Genomic DNA, 14,698 nt, shown 5'->3' on the forward strand with positions numbered 1-14,698 from the left:
AATTCTCATACTTTGCACTTGCTTTCAAAGGAGTCACCATTAACTGGTAAAGCAATTTTTTCCGTCAGGATTCATGAATTTTGTAACAAAACACGTCAAGAAATGAGTTAAATGAAGGATGGAAGAGTTGAAAACAAGGTTGAGTACTGTAAGCTAATGAAAAGCATGTAATAACGTCTCGTATTTGAAAACAATGTCAGCTACTTTTAATTCACTAACTGGTATTAGATTTGGTTCAAGCTTGAAGATCTGGAATGCACAAACTCAGTGTAGCTAAAAGAAAAACGCAACAAGAATGGACGAGATTGGAACGTACGACCACCAGCAAAAAAAAAAAAAAAAAAAAAAAAAAAAAAAAAAAAAAAAAAAAAAAACCGTTCACTAACGCCTCATCTATCAAGCAAACACGTTTTATAAGTTATAAATTTCATGCAAAATGATACCATTATACGTTTGTGCAATCAATGTTTTGTTATTTTTCTCTTCAAAAACGTAACATGTGTACGACGATTCGTTTCGTTTTCCATTAGAGCTTTGAAAGACATGATTTGTGTTTGAGTATAGAATCTTCCTTTAAAAAGGGCAATACATTGATATCGAAAAAGTATTAACGAATTCCTCTCCGAAAAAGATCACCTGTACACTTATTTTTCAAATGGTAATTTATAATTATACTTACGTTGGTTGAAATTTTTCCATAGTTATGGGGCGAGACACTGAAACCACCCCTACCAAGAGGTGAAGATGATATGTAAAAAACGTCAAATACGAACGATATTAGTGTCGAATTCATGTGCAAAGATGAGTAGTGATACTGTGGATGCTGCGTAAGTCCAAATTAAGCCTTGGTTGGCATAGAGTTGACAATGGGAGAGTGACAGGCAAAAAGAATCGAAAATATCCTATATTTGTGTCGAATGGATAGTTTTCGTGATCTCTGACATTAAAGGTGATATTTTAGATGTGGATTATGTTCGCGGTTGACCCTATTGGCATGAGGTCATAGGGGGAACCATTGAAGAATTCAGAAAAGTTTCTTTTTAGTACGTTTCAATACACTGCGGGTGAAAAGTGATAATGCACAGATACTGATATTACACACGGAAAAATCGGAGATATAACTTCTGGGAAAACATTACTAACTGTTCACTTTCAAAAATTTTCACTGCTTTGCAGGGGCGTAGACAAGGCTTTTTGAGGGCATGTTTTACTAAAACGTCTATCATCATCTCTAAAATTAGATATAATTTACAGAAAAGTAGTGATTTTGTGGGGCAGGAGCTCTGGATTACTAAGGCCTGCATTCTGTGTATGTCCCTGCTGCTCTGAATTGTCATAAGCTCCTCTTCAAATGTAAGACATAAAATGCAATTAAGAAACGTATAACATAGAATACAACATATATAGAAAATATGTTATTATAAATAAGAAATACAGTAGAAAATAATTATAAAACATAATGTTGAAGGACAAGCTTTTTTACAAAGAATCATACTTGAATGTAAAATATATTTTTAAAACAATTTTCCATTTATGCAAGGCTACAAACAAGTGAGGAGTGCCATCTGGTAGCCACTTTTCATCTCTTCGATCCAGAAAACTATGAATTTGACACCAATATTTTTCGTATTCTATTACTTTAAAAAAAAAAATAAAAAAAATAAGCCTTTTCCCTCTCTGGAATGGTTTCAGTGTCTTAGTCCCCACAGTAGATTGTTGAGATGGTAATTTATACGTATAGTAAATTCGTTTGAAATTCCTCCAAGAGTCAATGTTGCACTGTACGTTTTTTTTCTGAATCAAACTTTCTAAATATATATGCATACATTCCAGTAAGAACTGAATTTTGTATTAACGCCTGACTGTCGTCGTTGTGCAAACATTCATGATGATATGCCGTAAGGAAATGAGTTACATTAAGGTTGTAAGATTTAATATCAAGTTTGGGGGGCGCGGTGGCTCAGTAGTAGAGCGTTCACCTCTGGTGCTTGGGGTCCCGGGTTCGATCCCAGCCCCCGCCAAGTGAACTTTGTGGTGGACAAACACCGTGCTCGTGGGTTTTCTCGGGGTACTCCCGTTTCCTCCCACTTTCTTCATTCCACCATTTCACTCATCTCTCATTATCACCGTCTCCTTTAGCCTAACCGGCATAACCGTGGGACGTAAAACTCAAAGATTTCATTTCATTTTAATATCAAGTTTGAAACATCGCAAGTTAAAGAAATGCATGTAATAACAAATATATTTGAAAATAATTTCAAATTAAACTAGCTGTGACTACATTACTTCAAAATTGAATTTGTGGAATGCACAGTGTGAGCGTAGCTCAAGGAAAATAATCAATAAGAATGGTCTTGATTCGAAGCTCGGACCATACAAGTAGGAGTAACTTACATTAACCATTCACCTAACAGACGATGACGCACAGGGTTTGGCACTACTTTATCAGATGGTTCTATCAAATGTAACCTAATTAGCATAATAGTAACAAATTTTACTGCCCTAAAAAGTGTTCTGAACAAGGAGACGTTCATTATGCACATTGTAACTAAGTTACAAGAGGTTTATATCCTATCAGAACGGCGCATCCACCAAGTCAACTTTTGGAATATTCCATTAAGTTAGCTTTCAACGTAGCTAAAGGAAACGTATGTCCATGAGTACAGAGTTCTCCGTAGCAGAGTGGATAAAGTTATGGTTCGATAACTACAAGGTTCGCGGTTCGAAACCCGTCTCGAAAGCTTTAAATTTTTTAAATTCTTAATTCTTCAGTTCTCAAGATCTTTCTCTCCATTCGTAATCATCTAATGCTCTCAAAAGTGTTCTCCACCTTATTTCGACAACTGCCTAATGTGATCCTCGCAGTTTAAAACCTTCCCTTCTTCTGTATTACAAAATCACAATTTTCGTCATAATACGAATGCTGTCCGATCATTTTCCCCCAGTTCTAAATCTGTGTATATAAATCATTCCTCTCTGTCTCCATATTTCAATCTCTCTCTCTCTATCTGTCTCTCTCAATGTCGCCCAGGAACTCATATGGCTTGAGATCAAACCTTCGACTCTTGAAACCAAATGTAAGCTCTCTAGCAATGTGCTATTGTAAATCTATAGGTTTGTTGCTAAAAGCAGTGTCATTTTAGATTTTATTCGGGGGGGGGGGGTCTCCGCCGACAAAAAATTTCACTTTTTTTTTTTTTTTTTTTTTTTTAGTGTGACTATATATTTGCTCAAACAATATGTATTTATGAAGCTCAAGGGAGGGGAAATTACACCCTCCTTTCCTGCCCAAATGACGCTCTTGGAACATTTGCTTGCAATTACTAAAAAGATATGAAATGAATCATTGAATAACATTCATTTCTGTCAGTAGATATTGTCGAGCTCTGTGCGTGCATTACAGACTTTAGGAAGCACAAAACTTACTGTCGTTATTGGCAATTTCCATAAATTTCTTAGGGAGCACCTCACTAGCTTGCTTATCATTATTATTATTATTATTATTGAACAAACAAACAAACAAAATATACGTATATAATAGATAAGGAACACCATGGTTATATGTATATATAGAGCAGATATTATAGCATTGTGCTATAATCATAGGTTGGGTAGGGATAATAAACAATATAAGAGGGTACAAATTTATTTACAGTATTATCGTGATTAACGAAGGACATTATAGCATTTACACTATAATCATGAATGAGGGGAAAATGAAATGAAGGTGAGGTGCACTGGACATCACAACACTTAGGATATGTTAGAAGGACAAATGAGCTTATCTTCCGGTCCAGGGATAACTCAGGACCATGATGTAGACAGTGGGTACCCTGTTAGAATACATGGACTACCGTGCAACATAAAATAGAAATATGAACGATGAAGAGAAGTCTGATTTGTAAGCAGCAACAGCATGAATGTCGGAATGATCCGGGGGTAAAGAGTAATGATATAAGGAAAATAGAAGAGAGAGTGGAGTATGATGATGGAGAGAAGAAAGGGTGTAGTTTCTGTCGAAGTTCATAGTATCCAAAAGAAGGGCGTGGCGTTCCTCGAACCGTTTACTGATATACTTGCTTCTGAGTGCTTTGAGATGGTATACGATATGTGGAAAAGGCAGAAGGTCATAAAGTTCGTGCGTAGGGCTGGGTAGTTTGATGCGAAATGCGATTCGTAATGCGTGGCGTTCAAGGATTTTTACCTTTTCATAATAAAAGGGAGATGCATTGATCCAAGCCACAAACCGTAAGGCGGGCTATACACTACGAGATCAATCCTAGGAAATATCTTAGGATTTATCTTCGGAAAAATGTTATGACATATCTTGTACGAAATCCTACCCTTTTTGTACCATACACGTGAAGTGTTTTCCTGTCTGACCGAATGACGTTTATCAACATTGTGAAATAGTTCTATTTAATAAAAGTACAAAGTTGAAGAATTACTATGCTAACCATACTGCACATCCTACTGATATTAATACCAGGCGCTATATTGTTAAATTGGATACCTCTAAAAAAAAACATAAATGTCAGAAGGGTGCTGGTATACTTTCGGCACACCACATTTTAGAAGATTTACAAATAAAATTTAATACTTTGCATGAAAAGACATGTTTATAAGATTCAAATTTCTGCAAACAGAATTAAATACAAAGTAATACAGCTGTATTTTATGTTTACAATTGTAGGGTTACTAGTGTAAAATCATTATAAATGTTTTAACGACGGGTAAAATAGGTGAGAGACAATGTTTAGCAAAAAGAGTCCAGCTAATTTTTCTAAGAAATGTTACAATTTCGGTAGTTTCTATTTGCATTAGTTTAGTTTAGACTGGTTCAGGTTAGTTACGGTTATGTTACGTTAGATTATATTAGTATATGGCTCCAGCTAATTTTCAAAACGTGATAGAATTTCGCTTACTTCTATTAATATTAGGTTAGTTTTAGTTCATTAATTTCATTAGGTTAGATTTGGTTAGGTTGTGTTAGGTCTAAGTACTTGGATCTTCCATTTCTCCCTTTCTGCGAAACATTTACCTAAGTGAGTGCATATGAAAGATGACTGGTGATACTATTTTCCACCACCGGTTTATCCTGTATAGTTTACAGAAGCTATAGTTTATGTTTACAAGTGGATCACTACTACCACGATAGCATGACAATTACTATTCAAACTCGTATCATTGCCGAAACCCACTCATTTTCACTACATTCACTGACGCGCCTGCTTCCTTCGCTCGCATATCCTCTGACTGACGCTCGGGTCCCCGCTACGCCCTGCTGTGACTCGGTTAGATAGCATTTGTACTTTCCAGAGGCCACCTAGCACAACTTGGTTTGCGTTTTTTGCACTATAGTATTTATACTATATATCCGGCCCCCGTATTTGTACGCAAACCGTAAAAGAATTGTAGTTTATCAATAATTGCTTTTGATGGTCTCCTTGAGGGATTGTATCTATTAGGGATGAATTCAGGGGATAGCCTGGGAGAATCTCTCCCCCGAAGAAAATTTATTCCCCCCCAGAAACTCAAAATTTCAATCACAAAATGTAGAAATTACTTCACCCAAACTCCCCTTTCCCCGAGGAGTTCATAGTCCCCCCCGCGTAAAAATGTCTGAATTCAACACTGTATGCTATGCGAATAATTTTTAAGTCAGTCAACGCAAATCATTTAGGAAACAGTGATAAATTATAATATTTCAACAATTATTTCAAGTGGTACACCTAAAGTAATCCTGCATGATCAAAAGAAACATCAGTTGTGTTTTCACTTGTTTTCTTTTCACTTTCTCTCACCTGATGTCGCTTAAATCGAAATCTTACGAATTTTCTTTCCAAAATAGAGCGTGCTCTAAACAAGAGGAATCTCATAGGATCGTTCAGAACACAGGAAATGACATGCGATCTGATGGCATACACGTTGAGATTTTGACTCTAGGACAAATCGTAAGAGATTTCCTAGGATATATCCTATAGTGTATAGCTCGCTTAAGTTAATGCTGGCCGCAGAAAAACTATAGGTATTTAGCTCGATTGATGGTTTGAGTCCCCAAGTTGTGCCAGTTAGTCGCCGTAAAAGATTCAGTTTATTATAGGCTATAGTAGCAACTGTCTTTAAATAAGGGCGCCAGGTGAGTGTTTGTCTATAGTAAGTCCAAGATATTTTACAGAATTGGATGGTTTTAGGCGTGTGTCATTAACTGTTAAGTTGAGGTAATCTGAATTTTTCTGAACTTTACTGCGTTTCTTGGGCGGAAGAATGAACAATGTTTGTGTTTTGTCAGGATTGATCTTTAACCCCATTTATTGCACCAGCTATCGAAGGAATTTATGGCAGATTGCAGAGAGCGATTAATTCGTTGGACTGTTGTTCCCAATGCAAGGAAAGCCGTATCGTCGGCGTATTTAAAAAGGTGTACGCTATCTGGTAGTGGCGGTAAGTCTGATATATAGTAGATAAAGCAGGGGAGAGAGAGCTCAACCTTGGGGCACACCAGAATGTAGAAAGATAGGGTGAGAAAGCGAGTTATTGATAGAGATGTAGGCCAATCTGCAGGAGAGGAAGTTAAAAATAAAGCGTGCATAGGCAAGAGGAAGCTTGAAATTTAACAGTTTTACAGTAAGTCCTTGATGCCATACTTTATCGAAATCTTTTTCAAGGTTAAAGAGAGAGAGAGAGATAATCTCCCAGTATAAAATAATAAAATAAAGGGTGAAACTTTTTCATGACTATAGTCGTTAATAGCACATAAAACTGAATTACTTCCGCCTATTTTAAATCATGTGGCTAAAACCTTGTTGACTAGTGTAATTAATGGTGAAAACTACACTGTTAACCCGTGCTGGTCATTATTGGAATGAACGATTATCAGAATGTGAAAAGGGCACTTCTCTTTCATTCACCCCATTTCTGGTAAACCTCCTGCCGCATAAACAGAAATCAAGAGGGGTCAGATCAGGATAACGGTAACAAACTAACTAGATTACCACGATCAATCCATCAGTTAGGGCATGTGGCATTTAGATATCCAATGATCAACCGACTGCATGGGTTAGTTCTCCGTCATGATGCAATATGAGGTTCCGTCTTGTGTGAAAAGCAACATCTAACTGGTCTGTCAAATCATTTTTTAACACGAAGGTATCACTGTGCATTCGTGCGGTCTTGAAGCATCAGAGAGCTCCTTCGTGACTAAGCGGTCAGCGTGCGAGCATTTGGCGTGGGAGACTGAGGTTCGATTCCCGGCGGGAGCTCCTGTGATTCGGATTCCACATTAATCAGTAGGTGCACGTCTCATATAGCCTCGTTGCTAAACGGGACATTAAAATCAACTCAATTGAAGGATAAGAGGACCAACAAGAATACTGCCAATCATCTCACAACACATGTTTATGAAAATCTGTCTTAGCACCCTATAACAAGGGTTGCGTTAGCGTTTTCCCAAGTCCAAGTGTATCTATTGCGGTAATAGTTCACACAGGTATGAATGAGTAAAAGTCAATTCATCAGTGAATAAAATGAATGGCACTTGTACTGCATTGTGTAGTAACCAACGACAAAATTGAAGGCAGGAAGTGTAATTAGCGGGTTGTAAGCCTTGCACCGGTTGGATGTGAAATGGAAACTAATTGTCCGCATGTCAGCCACACACGAGTATATGGAATATCCAGAGGTGTTGACATTCGACTGCTTAATTGCCCTGTAGCAGACTTCGTTGCATCAGGGCAATTATGTCATCTTGTTTTGCCACATATTGTCTGATATCACGTTCGGAAGCTACTTTAGAATCAGAAACTGTTCCACGTTCTCAATACACGAAACCTATAAATGAACACTGCCTTCTTTGTATCCTACTTAATTGAAATCACCTCCTCTATTCTTCGAGCACTTCCATTACAAAACCCGTACTCAAATCCACTGTTCATATCTTGAGAACACCTTTTGACATTGTATAATTAGGTATATATTAATGAAAGAAGGAAACAACCTTTGTTGGTGTGAATTCAATAACACAGAAAGGGTGAGAAGTGAATGACTAGACGGAGACTCGAAGCCGGAATCTCCGACCTATCGTGCCTTGTCCATCAGAGCAGCTAGGCTCTGGTACACGCCATGTGGTCTGAATGGAGGGCACAGACTTCAGGAGTGAGAGAGTGTGCGGCTGTTCTGGGAAGTGGACTGGGTGGCGTAGTGCCTAACGCATCGACACGGTATGTCAGAGATCCCAGGTTAAAGTCCCCGGTCCAGCCATTCACTTTTTCACCCTTTGTGTGGTAAAGTGACAAGTTGTTCACATAGAAGAAGTGATATCATCATTATATTAGCACAGGTTCCGTTAAGAAGTGAACAATTTACTGCGAATGAACACACTCCGAAGCAAAAACCACAACAGCTAATAATACACATATTTGTAATCATGTATGGTTGTGAGGATTTATTTTATACTGTATTTCATAAATAATGGATATAATAAAAAACAATTCTGCAACGTAAAAATAATATTGCATGTAATAACATCCACTGTAGTTTGTTCTTCTCACACCATATGATCATTCTGCATTCTTCGTTTTATTCCTTGTGCCCATGTAGCTTATAAACTGAGTTAGGAATTGTCTGCTGGGGGAAGGGGGGCCCAAAACAACCGTGTCATTTTTATTTTTATTATTTTATAGGTGGAATTTTTATGTTTTTTATCAAAAAGTTGGGGGGCAATGACCCCCATGACTTCGCCCATGATGTATTTGGTCTAGGAATTAATTCGTGCGGTTGGTACGCACACATTGAAGCTGTAGTACAAACACAAAATACATAAATACCTTAAGAAAAATATTGTCCATCGCTAGCCACCACTTTCGCCCATCTGTCAGGCAATGTACGGATTCCGTGGCGAAAGAAGTCCACATCCTTGGAAGCGATCCAGTCAGAGACCCATGTTTCGATATCTTCTGAAGAAGTAAACTGCTGTCCAATCAAATCGTTGTTCATGCAATCGAACAAGTAGTAGTCCGAAGGAGCAACGTCTGCTGAATACGGCGGGTGGGGTAAAACTTCCCATCCGACATTTTCTAAATAGGTTTTGACCGGTTTTGCGACATGTGGGCGAGCGTTATCATGTTGAACAATAAGTTTATCATGTCTGTTCTCCCATTCTGGTCGTGTTCTGGCCAGAGCTTGCTTCAAACGCATTAATTGTCGTCGATAACGTTCTCCATTCATAGTTTCACCCGGTTGCAGCAGCTCATAGTACACCACACCTTTCATATCCCACCATATGCACAGCATAACCTTTGCACAGTGAATATCTCGTTTTGGTTGTGATGGACCTGGTTCACCTGGTTTCACCCAGGCCTTTTTTCGTTTAGGGTTCTCGTAATGGATCCACTTCTCATCACCCGTAATAATTCGATGCAGAAACCCCTTTCTGCTCTGTCGTTGAAGCAGCAATTCGCAAATGGTTTTTCGTCTTTCAACGTCTCTGTCTTTCAATTCATGTGGAACCCAATGTGACATCTTTTGAATCATTCCCATGGCTTTCAAGCGTTTGGAGACTGTTGTTTGATCAACGCCTAATGCTGCTGCAAGTTGTTCCTGCGTTTGACACGAATCCTGCTCGAGCAATGCTGTCAATTCTTCGTCTTGAAATTTTTTTGGCTGTCCAGCTCGCTCTTAGTCTGCCAAGCCGAAATGAAAATGAAATGAAATCTTTGAGTTTTACGTCCCACGGTTATGCCGGTGAGGCTAAAGGAGACGGTGATAATGAGAGATGAGTGAAATGGTGGAATGAAGAAAGTGGGAGGAAACGGGAGTACCCCGAGAAAACCCACGAGCACGGTGTTTGTCCACCACAAAGTTCACTTGGCGGGGGCTGGGATCGAACCCGGGACCCCAAGCACCAGAGGTGAACGCTCTACCACTGAGCCACCGCGCCCCCCTCTGCCAAGCCGAAATCACCACTTCTGACACGTTCGCTCAGCTAGAGCATGGTCACCATACTCTTCCACCAAAATACGATGACTTTCAGTCGCACTTTTCTGCATGTTAAAGTAATGCAGCAGGACACCCCGCAAAAACACTTTATCAGGCACAAATTGCGCCATGTTCACTTAACTACAAACTGGTGTTGACGCTTTAATCCACTGCCCTATACTACGAACGATACGCGATGACAGGGGTTTGCAACACATGTGTGGATACACGGAACTGTGGGACGCTCCGTTCGTTGCGCCATCTCTTGTCCACCCGCACGAATTAATTCCTAGATCAAAATAGCTCCTGATATGCGCTTTTTCCGATTTTGAGATTCTCATTTCCCTGACATACTCCGAACCCTATTCCGTTCCAGTCTCCGTAAATAGCACTACACTCTTAGTTGTAGATCTACAAATAATCTTACAATCACTGTTAAGGAGGGGGTCAACCTATAAGTAGTGGAATGAAAAAAAACAAGAACTTGGGTTTAACTTTTCTTATATCTTTGCACTTCGTTGGATATGTTAGTCATTTGTGAATGTTTATCAGGTGAGCAATGCATCGAGTGCACGAAAAAAGAAAAAGAAACTACCCAGTTTAATAAATCTGTCTGGGTTGATCTATCGAATATCTTGATATTATGAAACATGAAAATTTTAATGACCTCGATCTCTTCATATACATGCATAACCAATACACAGTAAACAAACTGACGTATTCTTGGACAACTCGCAGTCAATGCCAAGTATTTTCTCTCTCTTTTGGCTATCATTAACCTTCTAAGACATGGCAGTAATAAAGGATATTCGAATGGATTTCGAATAAATAAATAAATAATTATCACATTTATAAGCGAATGTTCAGTTTGGTGCTTCAGAAAAAAATAAATAAAATAGGAATTTAATATAAGCAGGATATGAATAACATTGTTTTCAAGTACTCACTTTCCAAGATGTACACGAGGTCAATAATTTTTTTTTTTTTTTTTAATCATGTTATGAGAAATAAAGATTCTTCACACATAAATCCAAGTTAGATATCGGAAAAAAATCCTTTTTTTATAGACTTCCAAATAAGTCGTCTTCGAGAAAGTGACCTTTGGTTTATCAAGTAGATAGTACCATGGAAGTAAAAGGATCACAACCAGAGGGGGGTAGGGTCCTGGCCTCTAAACTTTTCGTGTCCCCTCTAGATCTCAGTACCAAAATCACACTTACGAGATTTTTAATGACTTGCCCCATAACATATTCGTGGCTCCCCCAAACCTCTGTGGCTGGTTTCGGGCCTGATCATAGCACTCCCGAAAGAACAGCATTTACGCAAATAAAATTCAACGGAAGTGCTTGTGCTTCTATAGCAATGAGCGCAGAGCTCTGATGTCATATACTTAATTCAAAGTAATTTTTTTTGCATTATTATTTTTTTTTAAAGCAACAGAATTGAGAATACCAGTTTGATTTCGAAAGCATTTTGTTAATTTGTTGTCTCGTAGAAGTACAGTTTTAGAATAAATGATTCATTCGTTTTGAAAAAGTTATATTTTCTAAAGTATTACACGTGCACACATAAAAAATCTATGAAAAGAACAACAAACTCACGAAGTTTGTATTGTGTAGAGTTTGACTATCTAAACGATGAACTTCCGCTTCGCTGGATTGGGTGTATACGTGAGAATGAAATAGCTTTATTCCCCTGGCCTCCCAGATCTCCTGATTTGACCCTGCAACTTCTTCCTGTGAGGGTACGTTAAGAGCCTGCCATACTAAAAATAATACAAAATTTAACATTTTTCTTTTGCTTGTTTTTCATAAGTGAACGGAGATAATGAAATGCAACTCCCCACAATCATAGATAATGTTATTCTACAACAGAAAATATGAACCTGAAGAATTTTCAGTGTTACCATCCATAGAAATTACAGTGTTGGCAGAATAACAACGCCCCTAAAATGTAAGTTAAGGCAGCGACTAGAGGAACGAACGCTACTGCATTTGGTTACGTATCAGGTTTCTTATGAACTACTTTTTAAATAATAGTTCTATTTAGCTTGTAATAAACAAAATAGTTTTAACATACAGTTATTAAAACTAATAATGATATCTATCAGTCGAGCTCTAAGAACGCATCAGTGCTACAGTGCAGAGAATTCACAGGACTATGCTACAAAATGTATGGAATGAGCTCGAGTATCGTCTGGACGTGTGTCGTGTCACCAAAGGGGCACATATTGAATATTTATTTGTAGAAGGTACTGGCGAGTTTGTGGTCATTTTCATACATCTTTCATGTGTACGTGTAATACTGGAAAATATAGTCTTTTCAAAATGAACGAAACATTTATGCTAGCCCTGTACAATTATGTTCTATTATTTTCTCATACACCAGAATACAGCGTTAAGTGAAAAATTTAACTCCAAAGCAAATTTAGAATCCGAACTTCTCGATTTAATCTACCTCCTTTAATACAGTCACTCACTTTTTGCTTTAATTGCTGAGAGAACATTTAATAAGAGAAGCTTACAGTTCCTATTCTTCGAACGTTAATTACTACCGTTTATTTCAACTCCGTGTAAGCATCGTGTGTAAATATAAATATTAGCACATCTAAAAGAAAAGTCTCACTCCTATCTTTAGCCAATCTTGTTTTAAATCAAACTTCCAGATACAGTTTATGAGACCAATTCTTAAGAATAATTAACAACAAATAACTAGAAACGAGGTTGGCCAGGAACTATTTAAAGATATCATCCCGGCATATACACCTACAGCAACTGAAAACAGAAACTTAACTTGGCTATGTATCCTGGAGTCCACTGAAATTAAAATGAATAAATGTCTATAATTATTGGAAGGTTGCTTTGTACTCATCAAATTAAAACTCACGATGATAGCCTTTCACAGAGAAGTAGAGTAATCGTACAGGCTTTTAGATTAGGCCCATTCGCCGCTCGTCAGGTTAGCCTCTTACGACCAATGCAAATAAGGTAAGACGTAGTGACAAAGGTAACTTAACTTTAAAGAAACCTAATGACAATTTAAAAAAAAAAAAAAAAAAAAAAATCAACGATATTGAGCAAAAACACACAACGTTTTCCTTAGCAAGAATTTTGACCAATTAAATTACAGACTTTACCCTCCCCTCTCCCATAATGAAGGTGTTTACTACACTACATTCAACTTCTACATACAGTTCTTCGGCCTTGTGGGAGAAACAATGGATCCTCATAATTTCGTATCTTCAAAAACTGAAATAATGGTGGAATTTTGCGTTAGAAAATGGTTTCAAGTCCTTCCAAAACTTCCTAGTCCCTCCTACATTTCTTATACTGAGAGTTTCTTCTGAAGTTCAGTTTTCAGTCAAATTGCTTTAAGATCGATTGCGAACACATTAGGCCGCGCCTCCATTGCAACGAAATGAGATTGCGAATATGAATGCAGACATCCCAACATGTGTAAATGAATTGGAGTCTCTTCAGTAGATCCGAACTGCGAATTGCAAAGACCGACGAAAATCTGCAAATGCGAATGATCCCAACATGTTGGGATTGTTGGTCCGAACTAGTGCGAATGGAGCGTCGTCTGTAGTCCAAGCGTTGCGGTTTTACAAGCCGTTACAAGCTATGCTTAAGAAAAATTACAACTATACCAAATGCAATTATATATTTTAGGGAAAAAAGCAACCGAAAATAGAAAAGAGATTTCGTATTTTCTTATGTCTATTTATTCCAAATATTTGAGTCTAAATAGAACATGTTCATATTAAACGACAAGCTTCAGTTGAAGATCGAAGTCATTTCTACATATATGTGCTTAACCATTCTTCTTCTTAGAAGACCCACGTTTCATTTATATTTTCATATTCTTCTTCTTTCTCACCTCAACCATAGGTTGGTGGGCAACATGGAAATTTTAAATATTTTTTCTCCTTTAGGAGAGCTGTTCTATATTCTCGCATTAAATTATATATCATCAACATTATCCAGTCATATTATAGATTCTTTTACTTTAACGTCCCACTAAGGGATTCGATGGAGATGAGATGGAAATGAAATGAATCTTTGAGTTTTACGTCCCACGGTTATGCCGGTTAGGCTAAAGGAGACGGTGATGATGAGAAATGCATGAAATGGTGGAATGAAGAAAGTAGGAGGAAACGGGACAACCCCGAGAAAACCCATGAGCACGGTGTTTGTTCATCACAAAGTCCACACGGCGCGAGCTGGGATCGAACCAGGGACCCCAAGCACCGGAGGTGAACGCTCTACCACTGAGCCACCGCGTGGAGATGAGATGGATCAGGGACATACACAGAGAGAGGGTCCTGGGGATCCGGACCGCCCTTTTCCAGAAATCCCTACTTTCATGTAAATTTAATCTAATTTTAGAGGTGATTTTATCCTCATATTGAATTTGAACGTTCCCGAAAGTTTTAACTCTCCAAAAATAAATTCCTGCGCACGTGCCTAAGATTATAATCTGGAATGAAGGAAGAGTTAGAAAAAGCCCACGCGCACAGTATGTGTCCATCACAAAGCTCACTCGGCGTGGGGCTGGGATCTTACCATGGACCCCGCGCCAGAGGCGACCGCTCTACCATTGAGCCACCGCACAGTCATATTATAGTATAAGGTAAATTAATAAACTGGTCAATAGCGTCATTAAGCCCTACAAACGGAACATAAATTCCTTAATCGGAAGCAAAATTATGTTTAGCTCTATT

Source organism: Thermobia domestica, chromosome 9, assembly GCF_964235325.1.
Source record: "Thermobia domestica chromosome 9, izTheDome1.hap1.1, whole genome shotgun sequence".
Taxonomy (NCBI): Eukaryota; Metazoa; Arthropoda; class Insecta; order Zygentoma; family Lepismatidae; genus Thermobia; species Thermobia domestica.